Source organism: Vulpes lagopus, chromosome 12 (genome assembly GCF_018345385.1).
Source record: "Vulpes lagopus strain Blue_001 chromosome 12, ASM1834538v1, whole genome shotgun sequence".
NCBI classification, from domain to species: Eukaryota; Metazoa; Chordata; class Mammalia; order Carnivora; family Canidae; genus Vulpes; species Vulpes lagopus.
Window position 1 is genome coordinate 14,747,723 of NC_054835.1, and position 19,841 is coordinate 14,767,563.

Below are 19,841 nucleotides of genomic sequence, written 5' to 3' on the forward strand. Positions count from 1 at the left end.
TTCTCTTTCCCTCTCCCACTGCCTCAAGCCCCTGCTTGTGCTCCCTCTTTCTCTCTCTCCAAAAAAATAAAAACAATGTAAATGAACAGGTGTGTTTCTATTCCAATACAACTTTACAGACACTGAGCTTTGAATTTCATGTTTTGTCTTTTTTATTATTATTATTTTTTACAAATTTGTAATTTAGAAAATTAAATTTTTTACAAAATAAAACTTTAGGGATACCTGGGTGGTTCAGTGGTTGAGTGTCTGCCTTTGGCTCAGGGCATGATCCCGGAGTACCAGGATTGAGTCCCACATCACATTGCCTGGGTCTCTGCCCCCCCTCCCCGGTGTCTCCCATGAATAAATAAATAAAATCTTTAATTTTTTTTTTTAAAATAAAGCTTTACAAAATATTTTTCTTTTGCTTTATTCAACCACTAAAAATCATGCTCGGCTCACAGGCTGTACACAAACAAGGAGCAGGTAGTATCTGGCTTGCTAGCTATAAGTCTGCAAACCCCCTTAACCAAACAAATGAAGGTAACTGATACAGGCTAGTTTACTAATAGTATCTATTTCACACAATTGTCAGGCAGATTAAATGAGTTGGTTACATATAAAGTACTTACAATAGTGCCTAGCATACCGTAAATGCATCTTTACCTTAATTTCTATCACACTGCAATGTTTTGTCTAAATCTGAGTGTTAGAAAAAGGGAAAATCTTTCATTGTTGAGGTAGAAAAGTATTCAATAATGATTCACTAGTGGGACGCCTGGGTGGCTCAGGGGTTGAGTGTCTGCCTTCGGCTCAGGGCTCAGAGCATGATCCCGGGGTCCCAGGGTCTAGTCCTGCATCTGGCTCCCTGCCGAGAGAGCCTGCTTCTCCTCTGCCTGTGTCTCTGCCTTTGTGTTTCTCATGAATAAATAAATAAAACCTAAAACAAAAATCACAGTAATTAATACACAATTGATATTTAGTAAATGTTTTTTTTTTTCTTAGTAAATGTTTCTAAATGACTTCTACAGGCATCATTTTCAAACTGAGATAAAAATCTACTATGTTCTCAGAACTAAAGATGCACTATTACTTTACTCTCGTGTTTCTTTTTTAAAATTCCAAACATTTCCAATTCTGAAATGTAGGCAAAAATCAAAGTCCAGCTCCCTGGGCTGGTTTCTTTTTTAAAAGATTTTACTTATTTATTGAGAGAGACAGAAAGAGAGGCAGAGACACAGGCACAGGGAGAAGCAGGCTCTCCGCAGGGAGCCTGATGTGGGACTGAATCTCAGGACCCTGGGATCACGAACTGGGCCAAAGGCAGATGCTCAATCACTGAGCCACCCAGGTGCCCCCTGGTTTTGATACAATTTCTTTTTTAAAGGTTCAACACTGATTATACTAAAACTTTAAAAACTGAAGACCTTTTTACATTCTAACATGCGTATTACTTTTCCAGTTTCTGCTTATAAATGTTACATTTTTAGGTGACAAACATAGCTACAAGAGTCCTGTAAGCTTGATTTTTTAAGTTAAAACTAAGTCGCACACAAAAATCCACTGCTGTAACACAAGAAAAAAGTTTCCTAATACTTTCCAATCATATAAATAACAGAAGATACTCTGTCCAATGAACCCTTTTCAGCACAAGGTTTGATGAATACTAATGTAGACACCCCAAATGAATTGCTACAATGCAGAAATCACAATTCTTAAGGGAGCAATGTTCTAAAATGGGTATTTCATGGTGATTATTTTGGAGATAATACATAGGAAATATCAAAGCAAGGGAGAGATAAAAATAGAAGATGACAGAGGTCTCGACTGGGATAGAGCAATGTGAAGGATTTGAAAAAAAAGAGCTTTTATTGTCAGACTTCATATAAGCAAAAGTGGAACTTTTGGGGGGGACAAATCCACTACTTACTCTTGACGATGACCTTCTCTAGTCATAAAGGCAGATCTCCTGTTTACATCTAAAAACAAATGCCCAGGTATTATGATAAAACAACTGGGAAACCTACAGTGTCTCTCAAATGAACTGATTTCTAGCTTACTCCATAGGAGTGTTTGCCTCCATTGAAACAAACAACTGAGAACTGTATTTTCGATGTCAATTCGTTTACCAAAGAACTACCAGGTACCCAGTATTCAATCCCAACAATACAGATGTGTGTCCTATGTAGCTCAGCACGTAGGAAAGCTACCTGTGACATAAAAAGCAATGTGGGGCAGCCCAGGGAGCCCGCCACCTTCAGCCTAGAGCATGATCCTGGAGACCCACGTCGGACTCCCTGCATGGAGACTGCTTCTCCCTCTGCCTGTGTCTCTGCCTCTCTCTCTCTCTCTCTCTCTATCTCATGAATAAGTAAAATATTTTTTAAAAATTTTAAAAATAAATAAAAATAAAAAGCAATGTGAAGAAATTGTCCCTATCCATAAGAAACTTCTATGCGTTAAATGTAATTGCAAGATGTGAGGTATACATGTCCTTTCATTCGTTCATTCATTACGCTCTATGCTAGGAGGTTTTAAGATTAAAGATGAATAAAATGCAATCCATCTCAAAATAAATGTACAATCTAGTTAAAAGTAAGGTGGGAAAGGAGACAGGAAAGGTGATAACGAGAACATAACATGAGCTGAAAACTAAGTCAACTTTATAAACTAAAAAGACTAAAAAAACCGGAAGTGATTAGAAAAATTTTGAGGCAGGTTTGGAAGAAGGAAAAATAATATGTTGAATAAAACAGGACAAAATATCCAAATGCAAAATCATTTTAAGCAGTTGGAAAATATAGTATTGCTAAAAAGTCAAGGCTACAGATGGCAAACAGAAATACAAAAGGCAGTCATTAGAAAATAGGTTTTGACTCTGAATTCAAAAGATTCAGTAGTGGAGAGACCTGGGTGGCTCAGTGATTGAATGTCTGCTTTTAGCTCAGGTTACGATCCCGGGGTCCTGGGATCGAATTCCCCATCAGGCTCCCTGCAGGAAGCCTGCTTCTTCCTCTGCCTATGTTTCTGCCTCTCACAGTGTCTCTTATGAATAAGCAAATAAAATCTTAAAAAAAAAAAAAAAAAAAAAAGATTCAGTAGTGAAGGTAATAAGACCTAGAACTGTAGTTCTAGTACAGCTGAAGAAAAAAATCTTTTAAGAAGCAGAGCCATATATTAGTATGTTTTTTGAAGGCAGAGACCATATCTATTACAGACATAAATAAAAAACCAATACTTCTTCACATTTAATCTATGCTAAAAACTGTTAGGAGTCCTGATCCATAGGAATGGTGTTCTGCTGAGGCAAGTTCTAGCCGCATACTGGTCCCTTTTTTCTTTTAAGTCTATTTCTTTAAAAAAAAAAAAAAAAAAAAAGGGCAGCCCCGGTGGCGCAGCGGTTTAGCGCCGCCTGCAGCCCAGGGTGTGATCCTGGAGACCCCGGATTGAGTCCCACGTGGGGCTTCCTGCATGGAGCCTGCTTCTCCCTCTGCCTGTGTCTCTGCCTCTCTCTCTCTCTCTCTGCATTTCTATGAATAAATAAATAAAATCTTAAAAAAAAAAGATTTTATTTATTTATTCATGAGAGATAGAGAGAGAGAGGCAGAAACATAGGCAGAGGGAGAAGCAGGTCCTCGAGGAGAACCTGATGTGTGACTGGATCCCAGGGCCCCGAGTTCACGTCCTGAGCCAAAGGCAGATGCTCAACCACTGAGCAACCCAGGCATCCCTTTTAAGTCTATTTCTTTATGATTTTACCATTTGGAAATTTTTCCACTCTGGAAAAATACTGCTCTGTGTACGTTCCAACAAGACAGTTGTGTAGCAAATTTAATTTTTTTTCTAAGAGGAATCTTAAGCTACAAGCACTGGCATAAATTCTATCTAGGTAAAACTAGGTTTTCACAAAAATATTTAAATCCTACATATAAATGGTCTGTTTTTAATGTACAGAACATCTGCACTTTAGGTACCTGCCGAAGAGTTCAATCTCAATATATATCAAAAGCTGGGTTGAGAGAAACTATATCCACTGATAAGACAACAAAGGACAATCTACATACTTTTTCACACTGCCTCTCCCATGATGTGGTCGACCTTTCCACATTAAGTGTTAATTAAATACCAGGCATCCATCTACCTTAGAGATATTGATGAGATTAAAGAAAATAGCACATAATCCCCATTAAGAAGACCCTTATGAAAAATTCTGATACTGGTTAGTTATCTTTCTGAATTAACTACTTTACTTTTATTGTGGGAACACTGTGAAAATAACAGGTTTTTTCATTGTGTTAGCTCATAGAAAGCTAAGAGTTAAAATTGTGCTCTGCCTGTAACAAGAACATTGTGATAGACCTTTCTGGCCTAGATTCTGATTACATGTTATCCTTACCCTTTGTTCTTGTTTCTTCTCTTTTCACTTTTAATCTATGGTATTTTGTAGTGTGTGCATCTTTATAAACTGCCTTAAGTAAAGGGTTACAAATCAAATACAAAGACTAATAAAGGGAGGTCAAGGGGCACCTGGATGGCTCAGTGGCTGAGTGTCTGCCTTTGGTTCAGGTTGTGATCCAGGGGCCCCGGGATGGAGTCCCGCATCAGGCAGGAGTCACTGCCTCTCCCTCTCCTCCCAGTTTGTGCTCTCTCTGGCTATCTCTGTCTCTCTCAGATAAATAGATAAAATCTTTAAAATAAGAAAACAGTGCGGAAAGGTAGGACAGTTGAGATTAAGCCAGTTTTCAATGCCTCTGCTTAAAACCTTTCTAGAACAAGGGTACGTAAGACAGCTAAAAGAAAAAAAAAAAGTGACTATCTTGCATCACACAGAACTTCATTAACTACAAACTATCTTAATATCTTTTTGATCTTCAACTATACTATGCAGCAGTCCTCAGCTACTTACACAAAAATTTAGAGATCACAAACACATGTCTACAGAGAACAATGCAAGTAATATAAATTAGCAAAGTCAGCAAGGTTGTAATCTTTCCATATAAGACTCATTTTGTTTGCATATTAATCGTATTACAATATTCTTCACTTTCAGAGAAATATACTTTTCTACTAGAAATATATGTTCTACTTTTGTTGACTACTGCAGTGGTCCAACTATGTTTTTGTCCACTTTCTATAGAAACATCAACAAAGAAGTGTTTCTTCACTATAACAAATAGTGCAAGGGCAATAATAAACAGTAATGAAGTGGTAGGAACTTATTTCTTTGGTGAGCTTATGCCCATCTACAGAAGGGCAGCTGCAACTCAGCTTGGGCTAACTGCTGCCATGGGAAAATGTGGACCTACGGTTGCAAGAGTTCCTAATTTTTCAGGATAATCCAAAAAATGGAGACTTTATGCAAAATAGCTCATTTTTAAATGGTAATTCAAAAGAATTTTTTTTTATTTTTTATTTTTATTGTTTTTATGATAGTCACAGAGAGAGAGAGAGAGAGAGGCAGAGACATAGGCAGAGGGAGAAGCAGGCTCCATGTACTGGGAGCCCGATGTGGGATTCGATCCCAGGTCTCCAGGATCGCGCCCTGGGCCAAAGGCAGGCGCCAAACCACTGCGCCACCCAGGGATCCTCAAAAGAATTGTTTTAATGCTAAAAAAAAAAAAGAATTGTTTTAATGATGCAAAGAGAAATGCATTTATAGATTTGGTTTCACCTAAAGGCTGCCTAACTGTAAACTAGCTCAGTACTGAATTAATATGGGTTTCTGAACAGTTGAAAAGACTAAAGAAAAACAGGAATTAAGAATTTATAGTCTAAAAACAAAGTCAAAACCAAAACAACCCCAAAATCAATGCCAACAAAACAATCCGTTCTATTATTCAAAGCATAAAAATTACTAATAACAAATATTTAATTAACCTTACGATAAATTCTGGAATGCAAAAACAAATAAAAGACAATTTTATGTCATCTACACACAACTTCATGTTTACTGAAGTACTGTGTTATGAAAACTTAGAAACAACCTAAATGTCTATTTTTGTGGTATAAAAAAAATCACAGTATAATCATATGTAATAAACTATACAACAAAATACACTAGATCAACATATATTAGTAATACACATTTTGTTAGGTTAAAAAAACACAACTTTTTACACTGTAATATTCATATAAGTTTTAAGTTGTTTGTTTGTTTTAAATATTCCATTAATCTATTTGAGAGAGAAAGAGCAAGCACACAAATGAGATGGAGGGGCAGAGGGTGAGGGACAAGCAGACTCCCCACTAAACTTGGAGCCTGACTCGGGGGCTCAGTCCCAGGACCTCAAGATCATGACCTCAGCTGAAGTCAGATGAGCCACTCAGGCATCATCAAAACATTATTTTTTGGTCTTGTTTTTAAAAAAGATTTTATTTACTTATTTGAGAGAGAGCATGGGGGTGGGGGAAGGGTAGAGACCAAGAGAAAGGGATGGGGAGAGGGATGAAACAGGTTCCCCGCTAAGCAGGGAGCCTGATGAGGGGCTGGATCCCAGAATCAGGACCTGGGCCAAAGGCAGATGCAGGTAGATGCTTAACAGACAGCTACTCAGGCATCGCCCTTTTAAGCATTATTATACATAGTTTATGGATACATATATGTACAGTTTAAGGTTATATAAAAACAGAACAAAAGGATATATACAAACTTTAAGAGGAACTTTGCCACTGGGAAGAGTGAGGGAGGGTAAAGGGATTAGAAAGAGGTATAAAAGGACATCAACTATAGTAATGCTTTATTTCTTCAACTAAATCAAGTACAACAAAATGTTAACATGTCAATTTTGAGAGTTTATGTGGATTTTTTATATTAGTGCAAGTACTTTCCCTGCATGTTTGATATATTCCATAATTAAAATAAGTTAATTAAATTATAAATATGCAAAATAAAAACAAAAAACACATCTGGGTATAGGTCCCATCATAGGGCCTCTGACAAGTTGATTATGTAAATGATATAAAAGCACTGAAGGACTAAATCCTATACTTTTGAGGTCCTACTGTGTATAATCTTGGAGTCAAATAGTGAAGGTTCAAATATCAACCTGGTCACTTACAAATTATGTGACCTAGGGCAAATTTTCAAAATTCCTAAGCCTACTTGCCCATTTATAAAAGGAGCTTTACTACCCACCTCAAACAGCTGTGGTGAAAGAATGAGATAATCAGTGTTAAGGGCTTGTCTACCATCTTAATTCCCTCAACAGAGCTCAGGAATAATGAAGACAGAGACAGTAATTTCACTTTGAAATGGCAATATGGCACAGTATTGCACTTTTACATACATAAGCAAAATAAAAGAGACATTGTTCTCCTAGTGTCGAAGGACAAGAAAAATCAATGAAACCTGTACTGTCCTATTACCATTATCAACTCATCATCTTCATCATCACCATAATAACAATGATCAACATTTACTGAATGTATAGTGAGTGCTAGATACGGTTTTAGGCTCCTTCGATACATGACATAACGTGATGTAAGCTAAAACAAGAGCAAAAGTAATAGATACCATAGGATTATGAACTGAGAGGAAAAGAAAATTTCTTTCAGGTGAAAAAAAAATGGGAAAGATGCCTGGAAAGGGAAAATCTGGGATGCAAATTCAGAAGACTGACAGGTCAGGGTATACAAAGAGAAAGGGAATGGTAGAGTGAAAACACCTTAAGGAATAGTAAGTATTTTCATAAAACTGAATTACAGGATACATGGTAGGCAGTAAGAAAAAGGATGAAAAGATGTGCCAGGACACGAAAAGTCCTTGAATGCCTAATTAGGATTCAGCTGGTATCTATTAAATAGCATGTTTTCAGCAACATGCCCTTTGCATTTTCATGTATGGCTCACTAAAGACAGTAAAGAGCTAATTCTTTGCAAAGTGACTTCAGAACTGTGGTTCAGGAAAATTAATCTAGCTGCTTCATGTAACATCCCACATAATTCCTCCTCTTATTCTCTCATGTGGCTAACAACACCCAGTTTCTCAATTTTACTGGGACACCCAAGCTACAAATCTGAGATGTCTTCTAATACTTCTCTCTCTCCATCACACTACTTATTCACAATTCTACCTTCCCTCATCAGTAACCTTCATCGTCACGATCTTATTTCAAGCACTAATCATTCTTTCCTGAAAATGCCTCCTAAGTGACCTTCAAACTCCAATTTATATCCCTCACTACCACCCACATTAACTAAAATACACATTTGATCATAATGCTCATCTTTGCTTGGAAATGTATGTTGACTTCCAAATCACCTATCATATATATAGAATATAATTTACAAAGTCTATCAATCAGCCTCATATTCATACATACCCTACAAATCCCCTCTTCCAAACTACTTTCCAGTATACACGTAATAGTTTTTCATGCTTTTGCACCTGTGTATGTTGCTGTTCCCTCTACCTAAAATAACCTTCCATGTTCACTCCAGTTATTCATTCAACATATCATCTTTCTCAACTATCTTTAGTGGGGGAGATTTGATAGGCCCTGCAACAGTCTAAGTGACAGATATCATATACAATGTACACCACTATAACCCAGGATCCAGATTTTAAATACTACATGGGGGGCGGGGGTACTACATAAGGATACTGAATTTCCTACCCATTTGATTATTTCACAAGAATCAACAGAAAATTCAAAAATTTTAATTTCAATCAAGTTTTACCCCTTTTATAAAGCCACCTGAATGGTTAAAAAAAAAAAAAAAGCCATTCTTAAAATCTGACAAATCCTTACACTTGAAACTAATATAACACTGTAGGTTAACTATCCTGAAATTAATAAAAATAACAAAATAGCCCCCCAATCTAACAAATCTAGAAATAGGGAAGTAAGCATGGAGCTAAGATTTACCCAAGAAATTAATAAGTTATTAAATATTCTGGCTATCAAGGTTTATTACTGTATTTTCATAAACAATGAAAAAAATGGATATAACAGAATTAACAAATTTTAATGTTATGAATAATTGAATAGTCACTTCAAACTTTTTAAATATTACACCATGGTGCTATTATCTTTAAATCATAAACCTCATCATAAAGATATAACATAAAAAACACATAATAAAATTATTATTCAAGCTTTGTCTTTTTGGAATTGACCTAAAAAGAATTTTCTGCCTAACAATATATAACACTTACTTTATGTTAATCATTGCTTTATGTGTTTTACAAGTGTTCATTTACCCCTCACAACTGCTTATGAGAATGTAAATAACCAGCCTTTATATAGTTGCACAAGTGTATACGCACACACACATGTGTAAAATACAGATAACATAAGTATATCAGCAGCAGAGTGGGAAGCTGAACCCAGCATCTGGGCTCCACAGATGGTGCTCTTAATCAATGAACTATGCTACTTCCCTGCCCATATTTCAAGTCTCATTTCTAGTCAAGTCCCACTTTGCTCACATGCCAGTAACACTGAGCATCATATAATGTAAGTCTTCCCTCTCCCCCATTTTGTGATCTTTAGGATTTTACTTCTGTTGTCCCCAGTCTGGAGCACCTTCTCATACCTCAGCATGATTCCTACAACAGAGTGTACTGACTACATCCCAATGACAGAAATCAGTTAATGCCTTATAAGATTAACGAGCAAAAAAAACACAAAATTTTTTCTATTATTAATTATACCGGTAGACATATGAAACACAAAACACCAAATGTTTTAGGACTCAAGTCTTCAGTACACCTAATGGTTATCCAGTTAAAATACACACGAACAACAATAACCAAAAAACTTCCCCAAAGTCTATGATGGAGCCTGGAAATTTACATTTTTAACAGATAAAAATCTACATGTGATGAAGATGGTCCATTAACACCCAGCTTTACAGGCCAGATCAATGTCTCTATACTAATTCACCGCCCCAGCAACACTCAAACTTGGAACTTTTCTCACCAAACAAGATATACTCATAAGACTGGGAACAAATCACTTTCTCTGCCTGGAAACCCAAACAACGTAACAAGATTTCTTCAAAAATGTTCAACAGCTTTGTGAAGACTTCCTTGAAAACTCCAGGCCCTCATCACAGCAAGTACATTTGATTGTAGCACTATTATGCTACCTTTGCATATTAAGTATGTGTTTAGGTACTTTATGATCTTCAAGGGCAGGGACAATCACGTTTGTATCCTCAGTACTTGGGATTCAATATAGCTAAATAAATGTTTGCTGGACAAAAAAAAATTGATGAAAATTAATTTTTTTAAAGAATTATTTATTTTTAGAGAGCAAGAGTGAGGTTGCACGCGTGTGCCTGAGAGGGAGAGGGAGAATCCCAAGCAGACCCCCACTGGAGCTTGGAGTCACAGATAGGACTGCATCCCTTGACCCAAGCTAAAATCAAGAGTTAGATGCTTAACCGACTGAGCCACCCAGACATCCCTAAAAAAATCTGATGAAAATTTAGAAGAGAAAGATATGTAATGGTGTGAATATTTTTTAAATTTTTTATTTATTTTTAATTTTTATTTTTTTTAAGCAGGCTTCACAACCAGTGCAGAGCCCAATGCAGGGCTTGAACTCACAACCCTGAGATCAAGAGTTGGACGGTCAACTGACGGAACTACCCAGGTGGCCCAGGATTTTTTTTTTTTTTAAGAGAAACCCAATGCAAATCTCTATACAAGTGTTACAATGGGCAAAAACAAAAAAACAAAAAACACTGTAGCAATTGTAATTCTCAAAAATAATCCTATTCTCAAATTATAATTCTCTTTAGTGTAAAATAAATATCTTTCAGAACATGGATCTACCAGTTCTGTTTTGAAAATAAGAGTCTAATTAGTCAGAATGTTTTGTTTTCTGCTGTACTATTTAAAAATTATCTGGTATAGGGGATCCCTGGGTAGCGCAGCAGTTTGGCGCCTGCCTTTGGCCCGGGGCACGATCCTGGAGACCCGGGATGGAATCCCACGTCGGGCTCCTGGTGCATGGAGCCTGCTTCTCCCTCTACCTGTGTCTCTGCCTCTCTCTCTGTGTGTGTGTGACTATCATAAATAAATAAAAAAAATTAAAAAAAATTATCTGGTATATTCAAATACTAGCAAAGAATCAATGACTAAGATACTCTATTTGCTTTGCTTCTCAGATCACACCAGTCTCCCTCTAAACAAGCCCTAAAATGGGGAAATGGGGAGCTCTTCTCTGAAATCTCAACTTTACTCTCAGAATAATTTCTGGAGGGATATATAATTCACTTAAAAATGCTTTTTTCCAAAGCTTTCTTTGATCTTTAGCTTCCAAGCTATAGTTACAATACTTTTCAGGAAGCCAGGCAAAATTTAGGGTTACTTGAATTAATATTTAATATTTAAAATTCTAGGGACGCCTGGGTGGCTCAGCAGTTAAGCATCTGCCTTTGGCTCAGGGCATGATCCCAGAGTCTCAGGATCAAGTCCCACATCAGGCTTCCTGCATGGAGCCTGCTTCTCCCTCTGCCTACATCCCTGCCTCTCTCTCTCTCTGTCTCATGAACAGATAATCTTTTTTTTTTTTAATTTTTATTTATTTATGATAGTCACAGAGAGAGAGAGAGGCAGAGACATAGGCAGAGGGAGAAGCAGGCTCCATGCACCGGGAGCCAGACGTGGGATTCGATCCCGGGTCTCCAGGATCGCGCCCTGGGCCAAAGGCAGGCGCTAAACCGCTGCGCCACCCAGGGATCCCCATGAACAGATAATCTAAAAAAAAAATAAAATTCTAAGCAAAAATTTTCTGATAGTCAAAAATATAAACTATTTTACTAAATGGGGAGAGGAGATGAATCCGTTTTACAAAAGAATTTCATTGAACATATGTAAACACTGCCCCCCCAACATGGAACTTGACTACCTTCCAAAGAATAAAGTAGGAGAAAGAAAAAAAACAATAATTTAGGGTAGAGAAAACTGGCACATAGTACACTAACTAAATGTGAAGAATTAACACTACCCGCGATGTTTGTGCATATCATGTAGCCCTAGACATAATACGATGAGAAGTGCACTTCACCTTTTTCCTCCAAAAAACCTGGTCTGATGAAAAATACAACACAAACTCAGTTTGGGAGAGGTTTTACTGGAAACCTGACGAGTACTATACTTACAAGTAAGTCTCAAACTAATGAAAAACCAGGAACCACTGAGATACTGTCACAGACCAGAAGAGAGTAAAGAGACATAACCAAATGCAATGTGGTGCCCTAGGTTGGATCCAGAACAGAAGGAGGACATTAATGGAAAAACCAGGTTAAGTCTGGAGTTTTGCTAATAGTAAATACTAAGATTGACAAATGTACCCCAAGATGTAAGATGATAACAATGGAGAAAACTGGGTTCAGGGTATATGAACTCTCTTATCTTTACAGCTTGTCTGTAAATCTAAAATTATTCCAAAATAAAAACTTTATTAATAATATTTAAAAGTACAAACAAAAATGTTCTGTTAAAGATGTAAACTATACTTCTCAGTTTAAGTAAAATGCTTTGCAACTTACTTTTACGTTAAAAAAATAAATTATTCCATTTTGCATGGATTTATACGGATCACTCTGCCTATTACAGAACTCTGAGGGGCGCCTGGGTGGCTCAGTCAGTTAAAGGTCAGACCCTTGATTTTGGTCATGATCTCAAGGTAGTGAAATCAAATCCACATTGGGTTCCAAACACAGTGTGGAGTCAGTTTCATATTCTCTCTCTCCCTCCTCCTCTGAGCACGCGCACACACGCTCTCTAAATAAATAAATACATATATAAAATTAAAAAAAAAAAAGACTTTGAAGCCATTACTGGCTTCAGATGCACATAATGGATACCAAAGAGAAAAAAAAAATCCCTAATCCTAACTCTTAAGAAATACACTTTTAAGAGGTGCCTGTTGGGCTCAGTTGGTTAAGTGCCTGACTCTTGATTTCTGTTCAGGTCAGGATCTCTGGATTCGTGAGATAGGGCATCACTGGAATCACACTCTGGAACCACACTCTGGAATCCTTAGTCAGCTTAGGATTCTCTCTTCTTCTCCCTAGCCCTCCACCCCTCTCCCCAATCACAAGTGCCCCCCCAAACAAAATAAATTTTTTAGAAAAGAAATATACTTAAAATTATAAAAACTGCCATAATTAAAGGGTACCTGGATGGCTCAGATGGTTAAGCCTCTGACTTCGGCTCAGGTCATGATCTCAGAGTCCTGGGATCAACCCTGGGCTTCGGGCTCCGCACTTACTTGGTGGGAAGTCTGCTTTTCCCTCTGCCCCTCCCCCTATTCATGTGCGCCCTCTCTCTCTCTCTCAAATAAATAAAATCTTTTTTAAAAAAAGCAACTACTATGTTAACATTAATGACTACTTATTTGAACTATTTAAATTCTTTATTTAAAAAAAGTAACAATAAAAAATCATTTATTGAAGGATTTAGAAGCCATTCAACAGTAGCCACTATTCTGTGAGTTAGACACTGTCAACATTATCCATTTATATAGATAAGGAAACTGAAGGTTTGTATTTTTTTTTAAACTGAAGCTTCTGCTTAAATAGCTGACAAATTGTGGAGTTAACTACTAGAATGTTCATATATGGTTTTAGTCAACAGCTTAATTTATTTTCTGTGATAATGCTGAATGCATAAATTTCCCCAACCTTAAAAATTAAAATTTACCAAAAAAACCCCAAATAATCAATAAAACTGACTCATCTTCACCTTCCCTTCTTTTGCAATCAGCATATTTTTTCTTAAAGTTATTTTTTCATTTAAATAATCTCTACACCCAATGTGAGGCTCAAACTCATGACCCTGAGATCAAGAGTCACATGCTCTTCTGACTGAGCCAGCCAGTCAGTATATTTTTGATAAAATAAAAACAAACATGGAAAGATGAGTAAAATGTGCCTTATCCATACAGAGCACTTATGTTACAAAACATAGCTTTCTATCTTTGCCATAAACTAAAAGCTGGACTAATCAATATGCAAAATCTTAATAAACACAAAATTTAAAAATTAAAGTCCTGGGCAGCCCCAGTGGCACAGCTGTTTTAGCGCCACCTGCAGCCCAGGACATGATCCTGGAGACCAGGGATCGAGTCTCACGTCAGGCTCCATGCAGGGAGCTTCTCCCTCTGCCTGTGTCTCTGCCTCTCTATGTGTCTCTATGAATAAATAAAATAAAAAATCTTTAAAAAAAAAATTAAAGTCCTTGAAAATTTCCCAGATTCTTAATTTCACTGTTATCAAGAGTCTCTCAGAAAATGTTAACAGCCTTAGTTAACTGTCAATAGTTCTGGTCAACACATAGGAGCTCAAAGAACAGATGATCAAAATGCAAAAAAAACAAATAATTATAAAATGCACACATAAAATGCATCCACGTGGGTTAATCCACTTCTTACAGATGGCAATTTTGTGGCCCTGATACAAGTATTCAGGAGTGTGACCCTGTTCCCTAGAACACAAAATCCCTATAAAGGAAGTATAAACACTTCTCCCTCCTTCACCTCAATTCCTGAAAGATCACTAGAAGTCAGCTATTACAAAGAACTATATAGCATAGCACATTTTCTTTCACATAACCCTGCATTCAATCTATTGCAACAAGTATTTACTTATGTATTAATACTATTTGTGTATATTTACTTAAATATGACTTAAATATTCAATATTAATTTATTAACTTATTAATACTACCTGCATGTATACAACAAGTATTTATTTACCCATTACTACTACTGTAAAGCAGAATTAGGCACTTTCTCGGAGTCCCTACTCAAATGCCTAAGCCGTTATACAAGCAAAATAGTTAACAATACAAGACTGTATGTTAAATGCCAATTTAAATGATGCAGGCAATAAATGCCATGGATTTTCACCATTTTAGAAAAGAAAAATTCACAAACTCAAGAATAGTCATCAAAAGGGTCCATTTTGTTGAAAGACTAAGGAATCATACAAGGCAATACCCAAGTGGTTCAATGCCTTACTTACTTCATTCTAGCTGCTAACCCAACATGTGACCTTAGGGAAAGACATTCTCCAAATTTTAGTCCTCTCACCCGCAAAAATGCCAATCTGCCTCAAAAGTAGCAGAACAAATGAAAATGAGTACCATGTTCAATACACTTACAAGTTCCAGGGACATGTATATGACAATGTTAAATAACAATGACTTTAGAGGATATTATTCCAGAAGTATCCTTAATAAATGCACAGAACAATCCTACCTAGGGATGTTTCAACCAAAAGCCATCATCTTTTAAGAAAAAACAATAAATCAAAATAATAAGCACTTATGATGCCTGTATCCATTGAGTATAAAGCATTCCACAAATATCAATTAAATCTAACTGCCATTGCAAGGTTAAAAAATACACACATAGCTTACATACATAAACCAAGGTTCTATTTAAGTACCTGAAAGTGTCATACCAAACTAGCAACAAAGCTAAAACAAAAAGCTTTAGCTGCAATTCATTATTAGTCTCATACTATAGCATCTTTTTTCATGAAGTACGGATTTCTCAAATCACTTGGCCTTCAGCAAATAATTCACTCGGCAGCTAAACATCTTCAGGAGAACAGGTTTTCCTTTATCTTTTTTTTTTCTTTATCTTTTCAGAACTCACTGCATACCATCAGTTTTATTTTAAGTAGAGCAACATTTTAAGTAAAAAAAATTACAGTCCTATTGTAGAAGACTTAAGAAAACTGGCAAAGAATTTCCACTTTACATTTAACTATTTCTCTCCAACATCCATGAAAACAAGTTACCTGTCAGTAAAATATTTTCAAAACAGACACTTAGAAGCAAATTGAAAAAAAAAATCTCTTTTAGGACCACAGCAGACATGGCCAGCTCAATTTAAAACCAACTGAACCTTAAGTCCCTTTGGCAAAAGAGTACATGACTCACTACTGTAGAACTCAATGGAAAAAAAATGAAAATTCATTCTGATTGCCCTAAGATTTTGCTTTGAGTTTGTTTTTTTTAAAGATACCTCCACACTAACGTTGTCAACATAGTTTCTATGGCTTATTTATTAAGATGACAAGTTATGAATAAGATGAGCCACATGTAAACAAAAAGGTCCTATTTTTTCTTGAGCACCTAAAATATGAGCCGCCAGGGGTACGCGCAATTTATGTTGGTATAAATTTTATTTAATACATAGAAGGGAAATATTTACATTGGAAAATAAAATAGAGACAATGAAACATGGATGTTCTAGCTAGAAAAGTTATGTTACTGATTTTTTCCCTTCCAGAAACATCTCCAAATTTCTAATATAGTAAAGTTATTTTAACTGGAAAAATAGATACCAAATAATTCTACTACAAAATTAAATCTATCCTAATCTCATTAAAAGTTTTAAAAATACAGGATTATGAAGAATTTTTTATAAACTGATCTCTAAATTAAGCAAAAGATACTGTCACGTGTATCAGAAACATCCACAGATATATATTTGGAACTAAAGCTCTCTTAAGTCAAATTATTTTAAGCTCCTGATGAATGAATAATCCACCAAAAAATCACCACTCTTAGTGCACTTTTATACCTTAAAATACTAGGATGGGAATACATCACATAATATACTGAATTACCATTCCTAACCTTATTCATGCTTTACCATATGAACCTTCTACCTTCTAACATTAAATACAGCAAAAGTGTGAAAACATAGCATATGTTGATAAATAGTCTTAGGTCTCATCAAAATCACATTTACCGCATGAATCTGACATTCTTTTGAAGATGTCTATTCACATGAATACCTGATGCAAGACACTAAAGTGACCTACCCTCTCTTACTATAGTACCTTACAAAAGGTCCCTTTCAAGGGACAACACAAGAAGAAAGCCTTTATAAATAGCCTTTAACACAAATTATCTTTTTATACTCTTCTTTGATGTTATTTTAAAAAAATCAGATTCAATGTTTCAATGCAAACTAAAGAAAAAGAAAACATCTATAATATTCTTATTTAGGTTTTTGCCATATTTTCTATTTCTTCCAAATATTTCTGGCATTCATTAACTTACACTTACTTGACTAAAACAATAAAAAAAATTAACACTGGTTGTATATATGTGTGTGTGTATATGTACATATATAAATACAGAAAGACAATAAGTGTCTGCTGTAGAGCAGGGACACTGCTTTTTACCCCCAATCATTCAATACCCACCTTGCAAAAATGGTGGAAACTAAAAACATCAGCTTTTAAGATTTACTACAGAGAAATGCCTTTGTTGTAGCACCAATTAGTATCAAATAACGTACAAAACATAAGCAAAAGAAAAATGCTACAAAAGGGCAATCTAGCATTTCACAGCTCCTGCTCTCTTACTCCACCCAGTCTCCTCAGCTCAATGGCTGTTCACAGCATCCACAAATATTAGCCCATTTTTAAAAGGGGAGGAGGTGGGTACCAAAATAGGGTTATCTCTATCAAAATCTATATATATATATATAGAAGTATTTCGAGAAAAATTGGGCTCCTTTCTCTATTTATTAAAAAATAACAGCTTCAAATTTGTTTTAAGAGATCCTCCCCTTCTGAACAATCCAAACAATGATCATTTATAATAGAACATGAAAGCATAAATCACCCTAAATACAGATTACACTTCTGCTTTAATAAAAACTGCAATTTGCAATTGCCAGTTATTTTGTAAAGCTGTGTCTTGAAAGATACCCATGAGATATTAAAAGCTGCCCTTAGACCCAAATCAGAATTCTTTTAAGTAAAAGCTTTTTATATATTCAACATTATATCATTGCCGACATACCCAGGCAGGAAATTTTCCTGATTAAGAGACTGAACCCTGCAGCAATCAAGCACTACTGCAGAGGGGAGAAAAAAAAAAAAAAAAAAGAAAGAAAGAAAGAAAAAAAAAAAACAGAAACAAAAAAAATTTTTTAAGCAAATACTACTGTGGCAAAAGAGGAGGTATGACATTACTGATATGAAAGGCCCAAGCTGTCTCCTCCGCCCTAGACTCCAAATGAAATTCACACAAAACAATCACCTCCCAACATAAATAGAATTATCAAAAATGGCATGAATTTTTTGTTTAGCCTTTAAAACGTTACGAATCTCGAGGATTATATGTTAGAGGTCAGGATAACAGTAATATCTTTATTCTCTCCCGATTGCCTCTTAAGGAAAGGAGGGGGGGGGGAGGACCTTGGCATGACATCGCCCATTGAGAATGAAACCACAAATCTGGTTCTTCTATTCAAAAGCACAAATTCTTAACCAAAGGATTGATGTAATTTGAACTCAAACCCCAGCCCCAGAAGAAAATTTCCTGCCTTCCTCCCAGGGAGTTTCTTGCTAAGTCACTGAAGAAAGGCAGAAAAACAAATAAAGCCAAGGGACCTTGTTCTCTCTTATCTAAAATATTGAAAACCTACTCCTCTACTCTTACGTTGAGAGAGAGAGAGAGAGAGAGAGTTAAAATTTCCCCACCACCTCAAAGACATTTTCTATTTTCTCACCTGGGAAACTAAAGAAGGCACTGCGTTTCCTAAAGGAGTGGGGAGATTAGATGAAGGGGAATGGCTGAGGGCCTCCAAGCTGTGTTACAACGTCAAAAGGCAACTCCCGTCTCAGGAGCCAGTGGTAGAAAAGAAAAACCTGCCTGATTCGGTGGGTGGATGCTGCGGATGGCTCAGGGGGTCGGGCCGCTCCTCTCTGGCGGGTGCAGAGGCTGGACCACCGCGCCGAGGGAGCAGGGAAGGGCTGGGCCGTCCGCCTCAGGTCAACCCCATCCTAAGGACAGGTGGGGGACGGAACGCCCGAAGGCCTTTGGGCGCCGAGGCCGCGCGGGGCCGAGCCCGGTCCCCGAGCCGCCAACCACGGGTGGGGTGGGGACTGCGGAGCTCGCCGGCCGCGGCCAGGGAGAGAAGGGCCAAACCCTTTCCCCAAGATCAGAGAGCGACCTGCTCTCTCCACGCCCTTCCTACCCAAGAATACTTTTCTTGCTAAGTCACTGGAGGAGGAGGGCGATCTCTTCCCGGGGAGGGCCGCGGGTGGAGTCGCGGCGGCTCCGGCACCCCCCGAACGCGGGCCGGGGAGGAGGAGAGCGAGGGCAGCGCCCTCCCTGGCCTGTCCCCCCTCCTCCCGTGTCTCTCACTCAACGGCCGTCGCGGCCGCCATTTTGAGAGCGAGAAGAGAAGAAGAAGGAGGAGGCGGCGGCAGGGGGAGGGGAGAATGAGAGGGAGGGGACCCGCGCAGCAACCTCGTCAGGCCGCCCGGCCCGGCCCGCAGCCGCCAGAGCGCAGTGGAGGAGACAGCGGGGAGGGCGCAGACCCTCGCTGCTTACCGGAGCGCTGCACCGCCGCCTCCGCAGGGCCTCTTCCGTCCTTCACTCCCATCCACCGGCGGGGGAGGGGGAGAGGGAGAGGGAAGGGAGGAAGGAGGGAGGGAGGGAAGGAGGGAGGGGGAGGATGGCGCGCTGGGCCCGGTCCCGGGGAGGGGGAGGGGAGGGGAGCGGGCGGGCTCCTCAGCCGTTCCGGGGCTCGAGCCCAAGCCTGGCGCTCGCGGTTTCTCTCGCTCGCGCCCGAGCGCTCCTCCTCCTCTTTCTCGCTCCTTGGGCCCCGGGATCGCTGCTCGTTCGCTCGCTCACTCGCTATCTCAGCCGCCGGACTCCGCCGCCGCCCCGCCGCTCCAGCTCCGTCTGTCACAGGAGCTGCCCCAACGCCCTGACGTCACCGCGCCGCCGCCGCCGCCGCCGCCCCAGACCCGCCGGGATGAGAGAGGGGAGGGGGGCCGGGAGTGGAGAGGGCTGAGGCGCATGCGCCGGCCTGGGCCCGGCCCTGAGCCGCGCTCCCTTCCGCCTAGCGGGCTGGCGGGCG

At 38.4% G+C, this 19,841-nt stretch overlaps 1 protein-coding gene across 2 annotated transcripts in view; it reads right to left on the reverse strand.

The window, feature by feature from the left end:
* Positions 1-19,445, reverse strand: part of PAFAH1B1 (platelet activating factor acetylhydrolase 1b regulatory subunit 1) — an 80,995-nt gene extending 61,550 nt beyond the window's left edge. The window contains exon 1 of one of the 2 annotated variants that reach the window (XM_041724702.1): positions 19,310-19,445. The gene's annotated coding sequence lies outside the window, so the exon portion shown is untranslated. Of the gene's footprint in view, positions 1-18,482; positions 19,088-19,309 lie in introns of those variants that run through there. The other variant, XM_041724701.1, reaches the window with a different exon arrangement.
* Positions 19,446-19,841: the final 396 nt, after the last annotated feature.